At 31.9% G+C, this 16898-nt stretch overlaps 1 non-coding gene across 1 annotated transcript; it reads right to left on the bottom strand.

Annotated features, from left to right (window-relative positions):
• Positions 1-14215: 14215 nt before the first annotated feature.
• On the bottom strand, positions 14216-14318 carry LOC123637595. The gene has a single exon (XR_006734959.1). It is a non-coding gene; the product is annotated as a U6 spliceosomal RNA (small nuclear RNA).
• Between the last annotated feature and the right edge of the window lie 2580 nt (positions 14319-16898).

Here is a 16898-nt window from a genome sequence, read left to right as displayed (position 1 = left end):
ACAATAAATATTAAAAAATTCTCAATTTCACTGATCATCCAGGAAATGCAAATCAAAACCACAATGAGATATCATCTTACCCCTGTTAGAATGGCTTTAGTTAAAAAGTTCAAAAACAATAGATGCTGGCATGGATGCAGAGAGAAAGGTATGCTTATACGCTGTTGGTGGGACTGAAAATTAGTACAACCTAAATGGAAAACAGTATGGAGATTCCTCAAAGAATTAAAAGTAGACCTACCATTAGATCCAACAGTCCCACTACTGGGTGTCTAACCAAAGGAAAATAAGTCATTTTATCAAAAGGACAACTACACTCAAATGTTTATTGTAGCACAATTCACAATTGCAAAGATGTGTTATCAACCCAAGTGCCCATCAATTCATGAGCGGATTAACAAAACGTGGTGTCATATGTATAACATGGAGTACCACTCAGCCATAAAAAACCATGAATTAATGCCTTTTGCAACGATTTGGATGGAACTAGAGACAATTATCCTAAGTGAATTATCTAAAGAATGGAAAAACAAACACCATATGTGCTTGCTATTAAATTGGAACTAACCAATGAGCAACATGTTTATACAAGGAAGTAAAACTTCATGGAAATAAGTAGGTCCAGGGGGAGGAAGAGCTGGGCAAAAATGTACCTAACATGTACAATGAACCCTCTTTGGATGATAGGCACACCTCTAGCTGTGACTCAAGCATTACAAAAGTGATCCATGTAACCAAAAATTTGCATTCCCTTAGTATTTTGAAATAAAAAAAACAAGAGAAAAATATTGATAAACTGTTACCAAATTGGCAAAAATATGGAGAAACAGAAATGAGCAACCAACAAAGTAAACAAAAAAAATGGGAGAAGAAAGAAATATAATTGTCTATCACAACACTGAATATGAATACATTAAATTCTTCCATTTTAAGCAAGTAGGTGTTTAGGTGGGTCAAAAAAATACTACTGAGTTATATCCTCTTAACAACAGCAGGAAAATTGCTACATGAAGAAAAAAGGAGACTGGAATTAAATACAATGAGCAAGAGGGTATTGGCCAAATGCCCATAGCAACAATGAGAAGGAAACATATTACACATGCTAGAAATTAAGACCAAAGCATTAAGGAGAACAGATAGGATTATTTTTCCATGATTCAAAATTATGTGAATGATAAAGTAGTTAAAAATCTTTATAAAGCAAATAACAGCTAAATAAAACAAAACCTTGGAAATTCAAGGAAAACTAAAAAAATACATTTATAATTATAGGTTTCAGTAATCTCTTTAAAGTTTGAGTAATGCAAAAGACAGTATCAACACAGAACAAAATACAATTGATAAAATCAATTTATGGGAACACATAGAATCATGGATATCTCATACAGAATGCATATCATTTTTATGTATGTGGAAAATTTACAAAATAGCTCATGTAGTGGAACTCATAAATAAATTCATAAAATATATCTTTACAATGCCATCAAGTTGAACATTTTTAGTTACAATTTTTAGTCATCATTCAAAAAAATACAAATATTAATAAATAATCTGAGGACTGAAAAATCCTAACTAATTTTAAATTCAGAAACATAGTTCTAGAGTACCATGGGAAGTACAAGAAAATCCAAAGGGAAATTAAAAACTATACAGAAAACAATAAATATGAGAATGCTTCATATCAACACCTATAGGATAAAGTTTATATACTAAAAAAAGATTTATAGGTCTATATTCCATCATTATTTTTTGCAAATGAATGACCAATTTAAGCAATTATAAAATGAATACCACAATTGAACAACATCAACCTAAAAGGAATAAAAAGATGAACTTGATAAAAATAGAATGAAAGTTAATACAAAGAAAAAAATAGGCAGTACACAAAATTCAGAATTCATCTCATATTTTAAAAGTTTAATAAAATTCATTAAAAAAGAAGAAAGTAAACATATACATCAATAGGAGTGAGAAAGGAATAACAAAATATATTGGAGAAATCAAAAGCATTAAACATTATCCCACATTAAACTTTTATAGAACCCATTTGCAAAACCTCAAGGACTAGATGATTTCTAACAAATGCAAATTACTAAAATTGATGAAAATATTAGACAACTTGAAACAATCAATTACAACAGAAGGAACAGGCTGTGTTTTTAAAGGCTACACTGTTGAAAAAAGGACCTGGTCTAGCTAAGTTTTAGATTAGATAGATTAGTTTTACATTAGATAACTTGATTTCAATTTTATATAAATATTTCAAGCTATAAAAAGAGATAAAGAATTATCCAGTTTATTTTATACAGCCAGGTTGATTTGTTTCCAGTCCCCAAAGGGAAATAATATATAGAGAGAGACAGACAGAGAGAAAAAGAGAGTCATAGAAACAGAAAGATGCAGAGAGACACATAGAAAGAGACAAAGAGAGGTAGACAGAGAGAGACAGATCAGGGACAGAGGAACAGAGTGGAGAGAAAAATTATTTATGAATACAAACACAAATATCCTAAATAAAGTATTAATAAATGGAAGCAAGAAATGCATCAGAATGATATGTAGCCTAAGATAATAGCATTGTATAATGGAATGTTAACTTTTCACTATATGTTTTTTGAGTAATAAAATGTAATGTATAATTACTAAGGAGGATTTATTCCATTAATCAAAGTGTGATTTAATATTAGAAATTTTTTCAAAAAATTGTTTTAAGCTTCACGCATTTGAAGATGAAATAAAAGGATAAATTCTATGGGTAGATCCTAATAAAGCATTTGGCAATATCAAAATTCATTACCAGTGAAAACTATGGGCATGATAGGAATATAAGAAAAACTAAGCAAAACAATTTACCAACATTTTGAACAAACATTATCCTACAGGACAAAATTGTAAAACCATTTAAAATAAGAAAGGCAATTGGAGCACAACTCTCACCATATCCTGTACATTTACTTGAGTATTTAGTTATATAAAAACACAAGAAATGAATAAACAATATAAATATTGGGAAAAGAGATAAAATTATTTTTCTTGTGGATGATATGATTTATATCTACAATCCCCATGTTTCCCTCCAAAATACTGAAATAAACAACTGGATAAAGTGACTTGACATAAAAATTCTGATTAAAAAATCAGTAGACTGTCTTGAATTTAGCAATAAACACCCAGAAAAAGAAATAAGAAAATTAACCTATTTAAAATAACAAAAAAGTCAAGCAACCTTATATTAATAAATATTAATAACATTAATAAATTTAATAAGGAAAAGAATATACATGAAGAAGTTGAGAGCACATTATTGAAAGACAAATAAACATCTACACAGAAGTCATCCCTTATTCTTGGACATGAAGAAATAATGCCATGACATATAAATTATCTCCAAATCAATATATACACTTATTAATAGTATAATTAATCTAATCTAAATAAATTGCCTTTTGATCCCCCAAAAATATAGTAACTAAAGCTATATAGGATATGGCTATATAGGAACTAAGGGTAAAGAATGCACAGGATAAAAAGAAATTCATAAAAATTTTACAATTAAAGAATGAAGTTATCTACAGCATGAAGAAATTGCATGAGGATCAGATTTTTCTGATTAAAAGACTAGAATAATGTTTGTAAAGATCAAAGGGAATTATTATACCTTGCTTAACTATTAAGTAATTATAAGGATAAAATCAATAAATGATGATCATGAATGGATTCAGAAGGGCTATAACCAGAAGGTCTTTTATTAGTTAAAAATTTACTAAAGGATGTGCTGCTGAAAATCTAAAACTCTATTTGCACCCTCCCATAATCCATACATTTTCTGGTCATGTCTTTTATTTTTGCATATATTTTAAAACCCACAAGATATTATTGTTTTTACTATTTCATTTTATTTATTTATTTATTTATTTATTTTTGGTCAGTAGCAGCAGTGCTAATATTTTTTTGCTATTTGAAACAGTCTCTGTTCTTTTACATTTACCCAAATATTTATTTTTTTTAGTGTTCTTTATTTCTGTCTAGTCACATTTTCCTTTATCTTCAAATTGTTTATAAATTTTTTTAATTGTATTTAGGTTATTATGCATAAAACAACTGTATAGATCCAGAAAATGGTTTATTTTTCCAGAATGATTTCCCCTTTCTCTGTGTTAGCCAGATTATGAGTAACCATTACTTATGAGTAAGTATTAGTATCATCCATCAATCCACAGTTAAGCTAGAGATAGCCTGGGATGCAGATGAACCATCTCTGGTTCATCGTGGGGCCAGGTGTGTGGCCTTCCCATGGCTTTCATTAAGAAACTGGTGGTCCTCTACATCTTAGTCCCAGAAGTCTACAAGAAATTCAATTCTCACCTTAGCTCTTTTTCTTTGCTGTATCCAATATATTTGATATTCAGCAAATGTTTTGAGGGGAAACTGGCCATGTTTTTGAGACGGGCTCCTGAACTCCATCAGGACTTTTTTCATAGGAATCATGAGAGAGGTTTATTTTAATTCACAGTTTAGAAGTGTGTATCTTTAATCCCTACCTCCATTGCAGCTCCAGAACTCTGAAACTATTCCATGGATAAAGAGCTCTTTGAGGGTTCTGTAGTTTTCAACCCGTCATTCAAGAATTTACCTTAATTCAACCACCACTCTTCTGTTGGTTTCTACTTCTTGGGGTCTTCCTGGGTCAGGCCTGTTACCTAGCCTCCCTACAAAATCAGTTACTGAATCCAAGAAGAGAATGGTGGCCATCTCTACTTTAGGGTTTTCTCCTCTTTGGAATTTGAGTTTACTATATTCCTGTGGCTTACATAGCTATTCAACACCTTTAAAACTATTTTTCTAGATGTTGTAGAGGGAGCACTGTTTCATGTGACCTATTGCATCTTATCCAGAAGTAGAAGTCCCCTTTTCAGTATGTGTTATTAAAAATGTTTGCAGTCAATTTATTGTAATGAAAAATATTTTTATTTTTATCTCTGCGCTTTATTTTATAATTCTTTCTTGTCCTTTTGCATTATTATGGTGAAAATAATTACTCCATAAATGAAGCAAAGATGCTTTATTGTTTCAACATAATGAGTAAAATTTATTTCCTGTATTGAATACAGTTTACCCTTTAAGTGAACAGAGACTGTTTCATTCAAAAACTCTTAAATCCAAATACGTTTATTCTCAGGGTTAAAGTCAATGGTACTTATAACAATTCTTTCAAAATTATAGAAACACCTTTTTTGTTCTTTGTGTACATAAATATAAGCGCAAACCTAATTCAATGATACTTTGATACAGAAGATACATAAAATTAACTGATTTTATGTTAAAATACAACTCCTAGAATATAAAGATTTGTTGAACTTTATGTGTCTAATGACACATGACTAGTTGCCTCTTTGTTAAACTGTGTCAATGAGTACTCATTCTTTCAAGATTCCTTATTAAATTGCTACTGAGGCATTTTGTAATTCTAACTAATTAACAACTAAGCCTACAGGACTTAAATTAACATTTTATGTTTCCCATAATATCAACCAGTGACCAAAAGTCCTAATTTGCTCAGGACTGAGAGCTTCCTAGGACATGGACATTTGGGTTTAAAAGAAGGAAAGTCCTGTGCAAACCAGAACAAGTTGGTTACTGTACTAAGAACTGAGTAATTTTGACCTCCAATAATGAGTGATCCATAGAAAATAAATTATAATATATTCACAATGCTTACGGTTTATGTAACATTTAAAAATAATTATAACTCAACAACTAATTGTTGTTGATTTATAAATGTGTATTAGTAATAAAAATATGAACACAAAACACCCAGGAGAGAAAATTTCACAATAAAATTAAAATATTTATAACAAGAGTCAGAATTATATAATAAACAAAACATTGAATTTGGAATCAAATGATCTACATTTAACTTCCAATTTGCCACTAAGTAACTGTGTGGCCTTTGGCACATCCATGAACTTCTCTGAAACACACACATTCCTAATCTATAAAAGAAGTATAATGATGTTTATCATATCTACCTTAAATGATTGTTTTTAAGATCAAGTAAGGTAGTGCATAAAAGTGTTAAACAGTGTTAAACTAATGTTATTTATAGAGTGATATATTCAAAATATAGAAAGTTATACAACATAATTTGGTAATTAATTCATATCATCATTGACAATGTGTGACAACATCTAAAGGATTATATATTCAAATTTCCACTATTTACCTCTTCTATGATGACTGAAGAGTAAATAATTTAGCCGAGTAAAAGATTTTCTTTTCATTAAGATTAAACCTCCAGCAATGAATTGTACATCCTTACATAACTTTTCTTTTTTGGGGGGGTCACATATTATTAATACTTAAACATTTGAAAGCAAGTTTTATCAATCCTTTCCTGTGGCCACAATTTGAATATATTCTAAATTTCCAGTGATTAATATAAATCACTTGCTCATAAGAATGTAAATATATATGAATGTTCACAGTGTAATGTGATACAGATGAATAGAATTTGTATTGAGCATTTAAGAAAAAGAATATGAGAATGCTTGAAAGAGGAGAAGATGCTTGAAATGGAGAAGCTCAGCAGGCATATCAAGAAGAAGGCACTGGCTGGGTACGGTGGCTCATGCTGTAATCCTAGCACTCTGAGAGGCTGAGGCAGGAGGATGACTTGAGGCCAGAAGTTTGACACCAGCCTAAGCATGAGCGAGATCCTGTCTCTACCAAAAAATTAGCCAGGCATAGTGGCACACACCTATAGTCCCAGCTGTTTTGGAGGCTGAACAGGAGGATCATTTGAGCTCGGGAGTTTGAGGCTGCAGTGAGCTATGATGATGCCACTGCACTCTAGCCCAGGTGACAGAGCAAGACCTTATCTCAAAAATAAATAAAAAACAAATAAATAAATAAGGCAGTATTGTAAGTCAAATTATAACAATTGTGAAGGCAAGACAATAAGGAAAGTATATGGAACATTCAGGGAATCAGTTGTTCAGTTACATTGAGGTACAGACTAAATATAGTGGCAAGGCAGGACAAGAGATACAATTATTGGGACAGGCTAGAAAATATTCTAGGCAGAGGTAGTTGTAATCATTTGGAAGCTCAATGGTCAACATATTTTTTTGCTATCAGGTAGGCACTGCTAGATGCCAACCTAGTATCTGTTTTCCTAATATTCATTACAGATAGAACATCATTACTTTTTGGTTCCCAGGGTGTCTAGCTAAAATGTATTTTCCAGACTCCTTAGATTTAGAGATGGCAAGTGAAGTAATCTTTTTTTAATTTCAGAATATTGCAGGAGTGCACATGTTTTGGCTACGTGGATTGCTTTTGTACTGCTTGAGACAAAGTTATAAGTGTACCTATCACCCAGTTAGTGTACATTCTACTCATTAGGTATGATTTTACTCATCCCTTCCTCCCCCTCCCAACTGTTTAATTCCATTGAGTTTCCTTCCTTTTGTGCATCTGAGTGCTGTTCAGTTAGTTCCAATTTAATAGTGAGTATATGTGGTGTTTGTTTTTCCAATCTTTAGATATTTCACTTAGGATAATGGTCTCCAGTTCCATCCAAATTGTTTCAAAAGGTATTAATTCATTTTTTGTGGCTGAATATTACTCCATGGTATACATATAGCATATTTTATTAATTCACTCATGAATTGATGGGCACTTGGGTTAATTCCACACCTTTGCGATAGTGAATTGTGCTGCTATAAACATTTGAGGGTAGGTGTCCTTTTGATAAAATGACTTTTTTTTTTTCCTTTGGATAAATACACAGGAGTGGGATTGCTGGATCAAATGGTAGGTCTACTTTTAGTTCTTTGAGGAATCTCCATATCATTAATATTTTCCATAGAGGCTGCATGAGTTTGCAGTCCCACTAACAGTGTATAAGCATTCCTTTCTCTCTGCATCCACTCCAGCATCTATTATTTTGGGGCTTTTTGATAAAAGCCATTCTCTCTTGGGTTAGATGATATCTCATTGTTGTTTTGATTTGCATTTCCCTGATGATTGATGATATTGAGCCTTAAGCAAAAGGAAAAAATCTGGAGGTGTAACTTTACAGGACTTCAAACTATACTACAAGGATCTGGTAACCAAAAGAACATAGTATTGGCACAAAAATAGAGACATAGACCAATGGAACAAAACACAGAACCCAGACATAAAACCATCCACATATTGCCATCTGATCTTTGACAAAGCGGACAACAGTATACACTGGGGAAAAAGAATCCCTATTCAGGAAATGGTGCTGGGAAAATTGAGTAATCACATGTAAAAGACTGAAACAGGATCCCCCCCCATATCACTCCCCACTCATAAAAATTAATTTAAGATGGATAAAAGACTTAAACTTAAGACATGAAACCATAATAATTCTAGAAAATTATTGGAAAAACTCTTCTAGATATTGGCCTAGGCAAAGAATTTATGAAGAAGACCCCAATGACAATCACAGCAACAACAAAAATAAATAAATGGGACTTGATTAAATTAAAAAGCTTCTGTACAGCCAAGGAAACAATCAATAGAGCAAACAGACAACCTACAGAATGGGAGAAAACATTCTCTTGCTATACATACAATAAAGGGCTAATTACCAGAATTTATAAAGAACTCAAGCAAATCAGCAAGAAAAAATCAAACAATCCCATTAAAAAGTGAGCAAAAGACATGAACAGAACCTTTTCAAAATAAGATAGACAAATGGCCAATATGAAATAATATTGATTCTTCAATATAGTCTGCTATATTGTTTCCCTAATATAGGCACAGGTTTTTCCTCACTTTCTTTTTTTTTCTTTTGACTATTGTAAAGGCATGAGCCTGGATAAGTACTGTTGTCTTGCGACCATGAGAGTGCTAAGCATGGGGACAAAGGACTGCACAATGTAAAACAGTGTTGAAAGATGAAAAGCACCTAGAATTGTGTCTCATGTTGTCACGAACCATAACACCAGCTTATCAACAGCGTCATTCTGGTCTTATGTGAAATCAATAAATATTTGCTCCTTAAACCACGACACCTAATGCAGTAGGTATCAACAGGTATTTGTTGACTAATCCAAGGGATGCATATTCAATGCTAAAATTCTTGGATTGTATTTTACAACCAGTAGGAAATCATCAAAGTATTTTAAGCTGAGGATTAATATAATCACATTTATGTTTTAGAAAGGTCACTCCTACTGCACCAGAAATAGGCCATAGTACCTATTTAAACTGTAGAAATTACATGAATAGTACATCATTGTATGTTTAGGAAAACACACCATTTTAAAAATAAATGCAACCAAGACTGGAACATTGCCAGATATCCTAGCTATTGACCAAATTCTAAGAATTTCAACAGAAATTCAGGCTCTAGTGAATATGTATTTAAGATTTATGTTACTCCTGTGTAGGTTAGGATTGATTGGAATAATTGTATCTGCCACTCCAGACCTATATTCCCAACTCTACTCATAAGTGAGTATGAGGAGAACAGATTAAATATCAATATGGATATTATGAAATATTTTTTGATTACTATCTTCCTGAAAGACTAAAATAAAATGATAAGAAATCTTTATAAACATCATCTCATTGAGGTAATTGAAAAAATACTTTAAAACATGAGTCCTTTTTTGCTAGAGATGTACCACTATTACTGTGGTATTATCTACAGAGAAACAATCACAAACAACAGTAACAAAAATCACCAAAAAAGCTGTCAAAAGAATCCTGGATTTTAGCATCACTCACTACCATATGGTCACTAAAAGTATGAGCTCTGGACTGAGAGAACCCCATGTGTGAATCCTACCTAGCTCTGCTGTATACTAAATGTATTACCTAGGGAGAATATGTCTGAATATTCCTAAGAATGGATTTCTCTCATCTTAATTGGGGATTATAATAGATACATATAGAGAACTAAGAGATAAAATTTGTCAAATGGGTTACTTAGAACCTGGAACATAGTAATCATTCAATTCAATGGTAATTGCTATTAATAGTATAATTATTACCATTATCACTACTGTCTTCATCATTATTTCCTTCCATTAGGAGAGAAAACAACTAATTAAAATGGAAATGGCTTCTTATATAGATTTTCTTTACTGTGTGCTTTATACCCTGTCCATTCTTAATTATCCATGAGAGAATTTGGCTGCAATGATCTATTTTAGCCTGTCTTAATTCTGGGATAGCTTCTTCCATGAACTCTTGGACTTTATGTCTGCCTGCAACATTTAATGTATATTTAATAAATGCAAAATTGATTTTACTAGTAAATTCATGTAAATAAAAAGTATAGTGGTAACTACAATGCAAAAGCTTACCTAATGCATTTTAAAGCCATCATCACTTGGGTATTGAGTGATTCACATTTTTAAAAACATTTTAGTAAGTATAATAAAACTTCTGATAAATTGAGAGGTATATGTATTTGCAAGATCATTTGAACACTAATGAATTAGACATGACTTGAAGTTTACTATAGAGCCATTTAATTGACCAAAACCACTGTTTCCTAGAATGTGGTTCTGACCTCAATTTTTAGGCAATACCAAAAATGATAAATAAGCATTGGTATCTCTAGAATATATATTTAGATTATATTATAAAACAAAAACAATTTTGAAAATACAGTCTACCAAAAATACAAAGTATACCTGCTAATTTGTTTAAATCTTTGTTAAAAATTCTTGTAATATTTAACTCAAAATTTTGTTAAATTCTTGTAATATTTAACTCAAAATGTTGTTTTTGCAAAACACTCTCATGTAGATATTTACCTGAAACTGGAAACTCTGTAATAAAGTCTATGCTTGCACAAGTGAGAGAAGGAAGATGTAGATTTGAGAGCTTTCTGTGCAGTGACAATCACATGCTAAGCATCTTCAAGAAAAGGTTTATTATATTTGTATTTTGGGCACTATGAAACTGAACCTTGGAGACTAATGTTGTTTTTGTGTTGCTTTGTGTTGTTGTGATAAAAATATTTATTTTCATTTTAAGTGAGAGCGAGCAGTTTCTCCCTTAGAAATATGAAAATATAGGTAGGTGTTTCATACTGTTATAGAATAAGCTTGTTCTTTCCTCTCTAGTTGTCTCAAAAGAGACATTAACCATAAGCAAGAATTCTTTTTTTCTTTTTCTTTTTTTAAATTTTAAGATGTTACAGGGATACAAATCATTTTGGTTACATGGATAGCTTTTATAACACTTGAGTCATGGTTATATTAATAAGTGTGTCTGTCATCAAGATAGTACTCATCATGCCTGTTAGGTAAGTTTACATTCAATCCCTCCTTGCCCCTTACCCTGCTTGATTTCCACTGAGTTTTACTTCCCTCTATGCACATGTGCTTATCAATTAGTTCCAATTTAATAGTGAGTACATGTGGTGTTTGTTTTTCCATTCTTTAGATACTTCATGTAGGATAATGGTCTCCAGTACCTTCCAGATTGTTGCAAATGACTGAGTTAGTACTATGGTGATGAAAGAGAAAGAGAAGAAGTTAAGATCTTCCTGATGATTAAGAGAAAACAGCCAGAGAAAGAACTTCTGGAGAGACAAGAATTGTGCAGTCGTTTGAGATAAAGACTTTCGGGACACCACTTCTGGAAGAGCACATACTTTCATCGTCTGCCAGCTCATATTGACAAAGGCTTTCATGGAGGAAGAAAGACAAGTACATTCAAACGTTACAAGAAAGGGTACCACAATCTCTTGGAAACAGGAATAAGGACTTCATGTAGTTACCAAATTGACCACCTGTTTTGAAGCCATGTTTGCCCTAGAAGAGTTAGGGTGTTAAATTCATTTATGTGAGTGAGTTATCAAGTCAAATCAATATTTGTAAAAATGGGGATGATGACCATATATTAACAGTAATCATGAATTGAGCCCATACTTTAATATTAGATTAGTTCTATAAAACAAGTATATGTCTATGGAAAGCTGGAACATTTTGACATGCCCACCCAACAATAGAAGTATTTGTATTATCATCAGTTATCCTGAACTGAAAAGCAAATTGTTCACTGAATATGAGTATCACTCTTCTCTGGTAGTTTACAGGGAAAACATTCATATTTATAATTTTGATGCCCCAATTATTCTATTAATCCTTAACCTATATGCTTCACATGTTTAAAACTCTGAAATGAGAAAATATTGAGCCTGAGAAATTTTAAGTTTCTGTTTCATTTAAAAAAAATTGTAAAAATAAATAAAAAAATGAACTTGACTGAATCAAAGAATAAATAAATATCAAAACAGAAAACAAACCAACAGCTACAAAGATATCTTTAGTTAGTTTCCATATTACTGGATAGAGAGAGCTTCCATAATTTTAAAAGAAAATATTATTTGTTATTCATCCTACCTTTACTATCTCTAGAATGTTTTAGCTTAGAATCATTTTTATGAAAACTTCAGTATATGAATGGCAAAGTGATCAAAGTATACAATAATGATCTCTTTTTAAAGAGACCAGATTACTACTTTCTTTGATTAGATTTCTCCAAAAGAGCACCAAATTTATATATAGTGGTCATCTTTTTGTATCCACAGTTTTTTGAAGTCTGAAATTCATGTTTCCTTCCTTTTTATTTTTCTTGAATTATAAACATAGTTGGTCTTATATTATTCCTTCCATTTTATACACCACTGTAAAGGATGAGTTAACAGATGGAACTTTACTTTCTAATTCATTTCCTTTAAAAGCTTTATACAAAAGGAACATTTGTGCTTCTGTTGCACAGAGTCAAAATTTTTTGTGTTTTTTACTTTCTCAAGTGCTAAAATGGTCAAAGTGACTTCATTCTTTTTTTTTTTTTTTTTGAGGAAATAGTTTTTTATTCCTCTAAAGCACCTTTAACTCAGGCTGCGATTTAGAATTGTAGACTTAAAGGCCTACTTAACTTAAACAGCTACTATTACATGAATGACCCAATTTACCATCTCAGGGATGAATTTTAGGAGTAAAGGTCAATTATCATGACAGGAAAGCACTTTATAATCAAAATAAAAGAGAACAATATTCAAATTTCTATGATTTTCTCAAGCACTTTTTTAAAACACTTTTATGTATGTATATACACAAATGCAATTAAATTAAAAACAACAATTAAAATGAAAAATAATATCAAATACAGAGATATTTAAGAAAATCTGTATATAATTCCATGTGACTTTTAGCAATGTATAGAATGAATGAAAATAATTAGCCCAAATATTATGCATATAATTTTTCTTTATAATAATTCAATTATGTAGATTCAAATAACATAAAATGATCTGTGGAAAACATAGACTTCTTAAATAATAACATTTACTTAACATTTAGTATTGTCTACATTATTAAAAATGCATCTGATGAGTTTTCCTAAGTACTACAGTATTATCACTGGACTATTCATGCAATCAAATGCTTTGAAATTTCTAGAAAACTCAATTTTTCCTGGAAAAACAGAGGTAATTGGTTTCAATTTAGATGTTTAAAAGTATCGATAAATTTTAGAAGTTTTGCAAATCATAACCTTCTTTCTCTATAGAAAAGCTTTAACAAGATTCCCACATTATGAAGCTAAAATCCACATGAAACATTGCTCACATTTCCCAACTCACAAATGGCACACAGGACTTTCAGTTAATCCAAAAAATAAGTGTCATCCTTGATTTGTCTCTTTCCTTCAGAATCCCATATTCAATATGTTAAGAAACCATCAACCTTCAAAACATTTTTGGAATCTCACTGTCTCCATCTCCACTGCTAAAACTATAGATTCAAATCTTTGCTGTTGCCCTAACTTACCCAATATTTTCCCATTTCCCCATTTTTAGTGCCCTGCCATCCATTTTCTACATTGCAGAAAAGGGGACATTAAATGAAATTAAGTAAAATAAGTCATGGGAGAGTAGTGAGAGCAATTTTTCAACAAATTACTTTGGGCCAATTGTGGGCTAATTGGATATACCAATGGGGGAGGAGTGAATTTGATTCTTATATCAAAGCACACACAAAACCAACTGCAGGCAGATTGTTTTTCTAAATACAAAAAGATGAAACTTCTAAAAAATTTGTAGTTACTTTATCTAAAATGCTGACATCCAGAGTGTATAAAATGAACTCACTCAAATTAATAAGAGAAAAACATTCAATGCCCCTTCCCTACTCCAAAAATGCACAAGAGAACTTATTTTTATATGTAATGTTTCAAGAATTTCAGTTTAGTCTTTGCGCAAGGGCCATTCTAATCTTCTCTGTATCATTCTAATTTTAGTACATATGCTGCCAAAGCGAGCTCAGGGCAAGAGAACTTGAACAGGCATTTCACAAAAGAGAATAGCCAGAATGACCAGTACATTTTTTAAGGCAATGAAAATTAAACCACACTGTGATACTGGCACACATCCAGCATGGTTAAATTTTAAAAGATTGATGATATTTACTGTTAGTATTATGTGGAGAATGAAAACTTTCATACACTACTTTTTGGTAAATAAAGTGATACAAACATTTTTGATAGTTATTTTTCCGTATCTTCTCTGCTGAATATATGTATTCCCTATCACCCAGCAGTTTCACTCCAAGGTATATACCCAACATAAATCTGCACATAAAAAGGCTAACATGTACACAAATGATCCTGGTAGCATTATTAGTAATGGCCAAAACAGCAGTTCTCCATACTGTTTTCCATAGAGGTTGTGCTAATTATCAGTCCCACTAACAGTGTGTAAGTGTTCCTTTCTGCATCCATGCCAGCATTTATTGTTTTTGGACTTTTTAATAAAAGCCATTCTGACTGGGGCAAGATGATATCTCATTATGATTTTGATTTGCATTTCCTGGATGATTAGTGACATGGAGCATTTTTTCATATGTGGTCATTTGTCTATCTTTTTTGAGAAGCTTCTATTCATGTCTTTTGCCCACTTTTGATGGGGTTGTTTGGCATTTCTTCCTGATTTGCTTGAGTTATTTGCAGATTCTGGTCACTAGTCCTTTATTGGATATATAGCTTGCAAATATTTTCTCCCATTCTGTAAGTTGTCTATTTGCTCTGTTAATTATTTCCTTGGCTGTACAGAAGCATTTTAATTTAAACAAGCCCCATTTATTTATTTTTGTTATTGCTATGATTGTCATTGGGATCTTCTTCATAAATTCTTTGCTTAGGCCAGTATCTAGAAGAGTTTTCCAACATTTTCTTCTAGAATTCTTATGGTTTTATGTCTTAGTTTTAATTCTTCTATCCATCTTGAATTAATTTTTGTGAGTGGTGAGAGATGTGGATCCTGTTTCATTATTCTACATGTGGCTACCCAATTTTCCCAGCACCATTTACTGAATAGAGATTCTTTCCCCAGTGAATATTGTCTGCTTTGTCAAAGATCAGTTGGCTGTATGTGGATGGTTTTATATCCGGATTTTCTGTTCTTTTCCATTGGTCTATGTCTCTCTTTTTGTGCCAATACCATGCTGTTTTGGTTACTGTAGCCTTTTAGTATAGTTTGAAGTCTGGAAATGTGATGTCTCCTGATTTATTCCTTTTGCTTAAGATTACTTTGGCTATTCACATTATTTTCTGGCTCCTCACAAAGTGTAGAATTATTTTTTTCTAGATCTGTGAAATATGATGTTGAATATGATATTGATAGGGGTTGCATTTAATCTGTAAGTCACTTTGGGTAGTATGGACATTTTAACAATGTTGATTCTGTCTACCTTTGACTGTGATATGATTTTCCACTTGTTTATATCATCTGGATTTCTTTACTCAATGTTTTGTAGTTCTCTTTGTAGAGATCTTTCACCTTCTTGGTTCAGTGTATTTCTAGGTATTTTATTTTCTTTGTAGCAATTGTGAATGGTATTGAGTCTTTGATTTGACTCTCAGCTTGACAGTTACTGGAGTACAGGAATTCTATTGATTTGTTTACATTGATTTTGTAACCCAAGATTTTGCTGAATTTATTTATCAAGTATAGGTGTCTCCTGGTGGAATCTGTATGGTTTTCTTGATATAAGATAAAATATTTATTTTAATCTGAACAGAAATGTACAAAGAGTCTTCTTTAATGGCTGACTGAGGAGATACACACTTGGAAATCGGGTTTATTCACAGAAGAAAAAAATTATTCCAAAATATCCAATGCATCATTTATCAATTAATTACTCCATTCATAAATATTGAAGAATTTTTTATTGATCATCTGTTGTAGTATTTGGAATTTGAGCAGAAAAAAATGAAAATCTCTTTCACCATAAACCTTAAGTTATAGTACAGGAAATAGAAGTTAATCAAAAAATAAATAAACTATGTAATGTCAAAGAGCAAGTGGTGTTAAAAAGAAACATAAGGCAGAATGGGGACAAAAGAGTGCAAGAGAAGTATGAGTTTTAGTTACCAGAAATCAAGGAACATCTTTCTTAGGATGTAGTACTCGGCTAAGTGCGCTCTCTCACATTTATATCTCAAAATAATTATATTGAAATCCCCTTTATTCACCAAAAGGAAGTGTTTTAGAATTTGGTCCTAAAGAGAAATGTTGCTACAAGAAGCAAAATATTACAATTTCACATACTTTCAGTTTTACCAATGCATCTAAACTAATATCACAGATAAAGACTCCTGATGAAATGAAATATACCTAAAGATACTTTAAATGTGAGTTCTGGGCACTGGAAGTCAGGAGGTGACACATTTAAGAGCAGTGGTGAGATAGGCTTCTGCTATCATTTTCTCCTAGTCTTCACAATGAAGAGCCCTGTAGCTCTTTGATTACCAGAGTCCTGCTGACGCAGGAGCCCTGCAAGGATCACACCTGAAGGAGCAAGGTGGTGGAGGGAGAGCTGGGAGAGACTCTTCTACTCACT

Source organism: Lemur catta, chromosome 4 (assembly GCF_020740605.2).
Source record: "Lemur catta isolate mLemCat1 chromosome 4, mLemCat1.pri, whole genome shotgun sequence".
NCBI classification, from domain to species: domain Eukaryota; kingdom Metazoa; phylum Chordata; class Mammalia; order Primates; family Lemuridae; genus Lemur; species Lemur catta.
Note: the sequence above shows the minus strand (reverse complement) of the source record. Positions and strands in the feature narration are given on the sequence as shown.